Here is a 6,974-nt window from a genome sequence, read left to right as displayed (position 1 = left end):
TTTATCCAGAATTGTTACTAGTTTCCGAAAGGGACCTCCTTACCAGGAACTCCTAGAATAGTGCTCCTGAAAGCAACCTCCAGGAGCATTCCCTAGTACATTTGTGCCTGCACACATTACACACATAATAATAGTAGTGTCTGTGGCAGTGGAGTTGGATGGGTGGGGGAAGGAAAACCGTTGGCTGTCAGTTTTGTGTAGGAGCGGTACCATTGCAGTAGGTAAGCATGCAGGGAAAACTCACAAAGCATATTCCGCCTCCCCTGGCCACCAAGGGTGCACGTCGTCGTCCTGTCCTGCCCCTCCCCCGCCTCCACCCTCACAATTCTCCAGTTCTCTGCCTCTGCCAAGCCCTTCTTCTCGGGACTGCCTCAGCGTGTTTGGATGCCATTGTTTCCGTCTTTATTTAGGTCTGCGGTGGTTGGGTTAAAGATTTGTCCAGTCCATTGTAAGGCTGAACTTTTTCCTGCAATACCAGCACCAGGGAAGCCGAGGTAGGAGGACAGTAAGTTTCAAGCCAGGCTGGCTGACAAACCAGGGTATTGTGAACTAAATAAATCAGTCTGTCATTCTCAGCTCTGACCTGCTGTTCTTCAAGAAAGCTTCAAAAGGCTTGGTAGCTTTTGCCCATCCAGCTCCTCCAAACTTTATGGTCCCCTTCTGAGTCTTAGGACATTGCCTAGCCTGTGTGTGACAGAGAACTTGACTGGACATCTGTGTTGAACCCGGGTGGCAATGAGACTGCAGGATGGTGGCGAGAAGAACTAGACCCCACCTTCCTCAGGCTCGGGCAGCGCTCAGGTCATCAGAAGGAAAGGGTTTTGTCCTTGCCTCAACAGCTGCTTCCTGATAAGACTGACAAAGGCTGCAGGGAGACTAAGGGAGAGAGACCTGGCAACCAGCAGACCCCACCCTTGCTCCCTGGTTACTCACTTTTGCTTCCACTGCCCTATCATGCTATCCCCCTTTTCTGCCACTTGTTCTGTTGCTGTCACTGGTAACAGTGAGTATTGGCACATTTTTGTTTGGTGGTGGTGGTAGTGTATACACACTTGACTGTACATTGATAAAGTTTGCACGCACACTCTGGATACTTGTCTCTTGCCATACCTTCCCTGTCACCACCGCAGGGAAAGTGACAGTCACCACAACACTCAGTAGAGAATGTGGAGAGGATTCCGTACCTACTGTGGCTGGCGACAGCCCTGTCGCGACCATCCACACCAGCCCCCTTCTAGTTTTAAACTGTACAGCAGCGGGCAGCCCGAAGGGCGCTGGGTTTGAAGATGCACACACAAATGTTGAAGTTCAGTCATTGTGGATGCGCCTACTGTGAACCAATGGAGGGAGGAGTCCCACTGTAAATCTTACTCAATCCAACGGTTGTCAGCCTGAAAAGAAAAGCAGACTCACGCTCTCAGGAGTCAAAGATCTCCTTTGGGACTAGGAGAGCATCGCAATCCAGCCATGAATGGCCTGACTGACCACAGCATAGCTGATGATCAAGGGACCTAAGGGAATGTCACACGAACCATGTTACAGGGACTTGCTGCAGGACTTGGCATTAGCTCATTGGTGAAGACATACATTTAACTGGATTTCTGCAATCTGAGGCAATCTTCTCTCCATAAGCCATGCTACAGGCAAACTTGGGTAGAGAGGAGGGAAGTGAAAAGCCTTGCCTTTCGATATGGAAGGCATAGGAACCATGAAAAAGCCCAGAGTGTCAGGGCAAGTATGGTTAGTCTCTTGGCCAAGATTCAAAAGAGAAGGAGAAAAAAACAAAACAAACAATAACAACAACAAAAAATGCCAAACCACAGATCTGAATTCAGTGAGTTCTTGTACCCCAGGACAAAGGTTGCAATAGAGACACGAGGTCAGAAATGGAAACAGAATCAATTTAATAAGAAAGGGAAAAGAGCTGAAGAGATAGCTCAGCAGTTAACCAGATCCCCTTATTTATGAGCACTTTCTGGTAAGTGCCCCCCCCCAAAAAAAAGAGATCCAAGGAGGAATGTGTTGCCTGCCTGCCCAGTGGCACCCTCAGAGGGCAGACAGAAAAATTCTTCACCTCCACTATGGCCACACTGGTCTCAGACCCCTGTCTAGCCTTGCTGGTTTCCTTTCTCTAAAGGGTAGGACTTGCATCTCCCAGGAATCCTTGCAGGAACTTCTCTGCTCTGCAGTTCTCTGGTCACACTTCCTAACCTTGGGACCTGCTATGTGCCATAAAGCATCCTAGTGCTGTGATGTGCACATTAACAGTACCCCTTCTAGAGGGAGGGGTCAGGAAGCTGTGATGTGCAGGTTAACAGTGCCCCTTCTAGAGGGAGGGGTCAGGAAGCTGTGATGTGCACATTAACAGTGCCCCTTCTAGAGGGAGGGGCCAGGAAGCTGTGATGTGCACGTTAACAGTACCCCTTCTAGACGGAGGGGACGGGAAGCTGTGATGCTGCAGGTTAACAGTGCCCCTTCTAGACGGAGGGGACGGGAAGCTGTGATGCTGCAGGTTAACAGTGCCCCTTCTAGAGGGAGAGGAGAGGAAGCTGTCATGTGCACGTTACACAGTGCCCCTTCTAGAGAGCAAACAAGATCGGGTATAGGAAGACAGAGCACAACAGCAGCAGCAGGATCTGAGAGGTGTCTGGTTGGTGCACGGAGCCCTGTCAGGGGAGGGACAGTTCAGCTGACTCCTAACGGGAGAGATGATCTGGAAATGTATAATCTAGAAGAAAGGCCCCAAAGCTGGAGTGAGCCTGGCTTGTTTGAAGAATCAAAGACAATGGGACAGGACTCAGCAGGTGGAAGAAGAAGGTCAAGAAGTTAGGTTGGAAAGGGAGGTGGACTGTTGTTGTACCGAGAGGTGAGCCACAGCAGAGTAAACAGACACCCAGTCCAGTAGGATAGCTTTCCAAAAGAAACCTTCCCAGGACACCAGCCCACATCAGTCGGATGGGTCTTCCTCTTCCTCAGGCGGTGGCTTTCAGATTTCCAAACTTTGTTCCAAACCTAAGCCTGTAGGTTTCTCGGGTCTCTTTCATCCCTTTTTGACGTGCAGCAGTGAAATAGGAATGTGATGACATACCTATAATCCCAGCACTCAGGAGGAGGAAGCTGGAGGATCACTAGTTTGAGGTCAGCCTGTGTAAAAATGCAATTGGCCTGGCAGGCGTGACGGTATTGTTTTCATATATGTATAATTGTTCATTTGTCTGTGCCTGTGAGCATGCACATGTCCATGAATGCAAGTGCACATGGAAGCCAGAAGACGGCATCCACGCCCTTGGAGCTGGAGTTACAGGTGTTTCTGAGCTGCTAGATATTGAACTGGAATCTGAACTCCAGTCCTCATGATTCAGCAGCAAATGTTCTTTTCTTTTGTTTTTATTATTTATTTATTTTTATTTTCGAGACAGGGTTTCTCCGTAGCTTTTTTTTTGGTTCCTGTCCTGGAACTAGCTCTTCTAGACCAGGCTGGCCTCGAACTCACAGAGATCCACCTGCCTGTGCCTCCCGAGTGCTGGGATTAAAGGCGTGCACCATCACCGCCTGGCTTTTGTTTTTATTGTTGATTGTTTTGTTTTTCAAGGAAGGGTTTCCCTGTGTAGCCCTGGTTATCCTGGAGCTCACTCTGTAGACCAGGCTGGTCTTAAACTTGGAGACCTGACTGTCTCTCCCTCCCAAATGCTGGAATTAAAGGCCTGTACCATGAGGACCTTGCAGAGAAACGTGCTCTTAACAGCTAAAACATTTCATCATCCCCTAGGAGTGAAGATAGTCTTAAAAATCATTACTCTCTTCTCATTTGGCTATCAGACCATTGAGAAGATGGTCCCCAGCTAGGCCTTTAAACCCAAGATTCAAGAAACAGAGGTGAGCAGATCTGAGTCTAAGGCCAGCTTGGTCTACATAGTGAGTTTCAAGTCCCTTAGTTATACAGGAAGATCCCAGCTTGGTCTACATAGTGAGTTTCAAGTCCCTCAGTTATACAGGAAGATCCCAGCTTGGTCTACATAGTGAGTTTCAAGTCCCTCAGTTATACAGGAAGATCCCAGCTTGGTCTACATCGTGAGTTTCAAGTCCCTCAGTTATACAGGAAGATCCCAGCTTGGTCTAAACTGTGAACTTGTGCTCCTAGGTGTGTCATCACCATCATTTAGTTCCTATTTCCCTGCTCTGTGTCAAAACAGCGTGAAAGAGAGCCGAGAAACCTGCAGGCTTAGGTTTGGAGCAAAGTTTGGAAATCCAGAAGTTACCACCTGGGGAAGAGCAAGAGCCATCCGACTGATGTGGGCTGGTGTCCTGGGAAAGGTTCTTTTGGGAAACTATCCTACTGAACTCAGTGTCTGTTTACACTGCCCCATGGCTCTTGCCCCTGGCACCACACTTTGTTTTACTGTGAGGCATATCTTATAAAGTCTCAGCCCCATTTCCCCAAGCCCTGATTTGAGCATCCACCAATTTGGGTCTCTTTAACTTGTTTTGGTAGAGATGGTAGGACATCCAGGCCCTGGTAACATGGCCTGTTACAGCTACTAGGGTCCAGGAAACTTTGGTAACAGAAAGACCTTGCCTCAAAAACAGAGAAACAAAACCCCCAAACACAACAACAAACCACTTTATAGTCTAATAGCAACTAAAATGAGGAATGATAGCCAGCTTTATACCAGAAACCCCAAGCCAGCGACGCTCCCCTCCCCCCGTATATACTCATTCCCCCAGGAAACCTTGCCCTTTAATTTTGGCAACACAGACAGATATATGCATGAGATTGTGTTCCCCACTGTGAAAGCCGCAGTGACCTGGGGAAGCATTTTGTTGGTTTCTGGCCCCTTTATTTGGACAGCCGGGTATTCTGGAGTCTGGCTTTTGGGAAGAGGCACAGATCATTTCTTTTAAGTCACTTGTCACTGAGTTTTCTCTCTCAGCACTTTTGAGGCTAAAGGAGCCACACTGAGTCACTAACTTTTCTCTGTTTCTGCACCCCCCTACACACACACACACACACACACAGACACACACACCTTTTCAGGTTCAACGGATACTGACTTGTTGGCCAGCCTCCTCTGCCAGCTGGCAGCATCTCTGGGACAGTTGGCTTAGCTCTGTATCCTCAGTCCTGCCCACATCTGCAGCTACCATTGGTCACTGTTGATCTTTGGCCGCTGCAGCACAGCTAAAGACCTTGAATAGATTGGTATTACCATTCAGTAGGCCGAGGCTCTTTTCACTAACTGTACAGAAATCTTGACGAAGCAAAAGGAAAGTTCTTCAAGGGCTGTCTGGGTTTGACGGGTTTTGTAGCTTATGTTAACAGTGAGTTTCTAGTACCATGCTGCATGAAAAGCAAACAGTGGTGCCCTCTAGTGTTCATTTGTGTAGGAGGGACCCTGAGTCATAGCTCTTAAATACACGTCTAGAGTGTGAGAATTCCACAGCCTTTCACAGCGCTAGTGTGACAGCTCCAGGGTGGAGGGTGTCTGAGACCCTTGGCTCTCTGAAATTCTTCAAGCAGCCTAGAGCTGCTTTACAGCCGTCCATCCTCTCTGTACCCTCTCTTTATTCCCGATGTTCTGGTTTGGGCCCTGGCTGCCCTCTGACTTTTCAGCGGCTTCTCTTGCTATGACAACCTTCGTGGCTGCTGCCAGTGCCGTGTTTCGCTGTTTCTCATACTGTCCTCATTGATGTGGCAGCTGCTACCATCGTCAGTTCTCCGCTGCCACCCACTGCCAGCTCCTGCCACCCTCTGCTTCTCCCACAGCTCCTCTCTGTCACTCCTGCAGCTCCGGGACTGCCGTCATTGCTGCTGCTCCATTGTTACCTTCAGGAGCTGCAATCTGTTCCAGTGGCAGCAGGCAACTGTAATTGTGTGGCTGCTTCAAAGTGTCCATGGAGCAGCCTGAGGGTCACAGTGAAACCCAGAAGCAGCAACGAGGTGAAACTTTCGTCCACTCGGGTGTTGCCAGCAGGTTGGGAGGTGAGGCTGAGGGGTGAGGCTGAGGGGTGAGAACTTGGCTCACTGGACCACAGAGGAAAGGTGTGCTGTTGGAATGTGCTGAAAGAAAAACACAGCTCTCACCTTAAAGGGAATTAGAGATAGCATAGTCTGTGATGAGTTTCATGACAAATAGTAACAAATTTCACAAAGTATTTTTTTTTTTTTTTTGGTTTTTTCGAGACAGGGTTTCTCTGTGACTTTGGAGCCTGTCCTGGAAGTAGCTCTGTAGACCAGGCTGGTCTCGAACTCACAGAGATCCGCCTGCCTCTGCCTCCTGAGTGCTGGGATTAAAGGCGTGTGCCACCATCGCCCGGCTTCACAAAGTATTTTTAAAGTACACTTGCGGGTACCATCAGGTAGTGGGTTAGAACAATGTGCCTATGCAAATGGCTGATGACACTCTTAGCCTTTACATCGGTTTGTACAACAAATACTTGGTTGGGTAGCCAAGTTATAGCGAAACAGGGACGTCTCTGCTGTAGGTTTCTTATGTTTTTGGATGACAGCTTAAGCTTTGGGTTGGCAGAAGTTAATGTTCTACCAAGTTAATATATTTCAGAGGTTTTCCTTTTAGTCATAGGAATTTTGGGTCAGGCAATCCACGGCTATGAAAGAGCCAGATAACCACTGTAGGTACCTGCATTCCAACTCTCAACAATCACGAAATTATTTCTAGTCAACCAACCTTGTAGAATTCTCCATGTCGTGTGGCTTTCTGCTGGGAGCACCGGTTATGTTTGATTTGCTAAAGTAACGACGCCTCCCCCATACTTCTCTCGGTGTTACCAGCTTTGCCCTGCAAGAGGTAGAACCTATGGGGCCAAATTTCATTTTAGGGGCATAAAATGGATACACTGCTCTTAGGAAACTCTTATCCCCACGCAGGAAAGCAAGTCAGAGAACAAGAGAAGAGGTCCAGTGCCTGCGCTTTCAGCCGAGCAGGCTCCCGGGAGACGCGGTCCACTTGGCGTTC

Source organism: Microtus oregoni, unplaced genomic scaffold, assembly GCF_018167655.1.
Source record: "Microtus oregoni isolate MIOR12 unplaced genomic scaffold, Mior012 000019F_ref0000042, whole genome shotgun sequence".
Lineage (NCBI taxonomy): Eukaryota > Metazoa > Chordata > Mammalia > Rodentia > Cricetidae > Microtus > Microtus oregoni.
Note: the sequence above shows the minus strand (reverse complement) of the source record.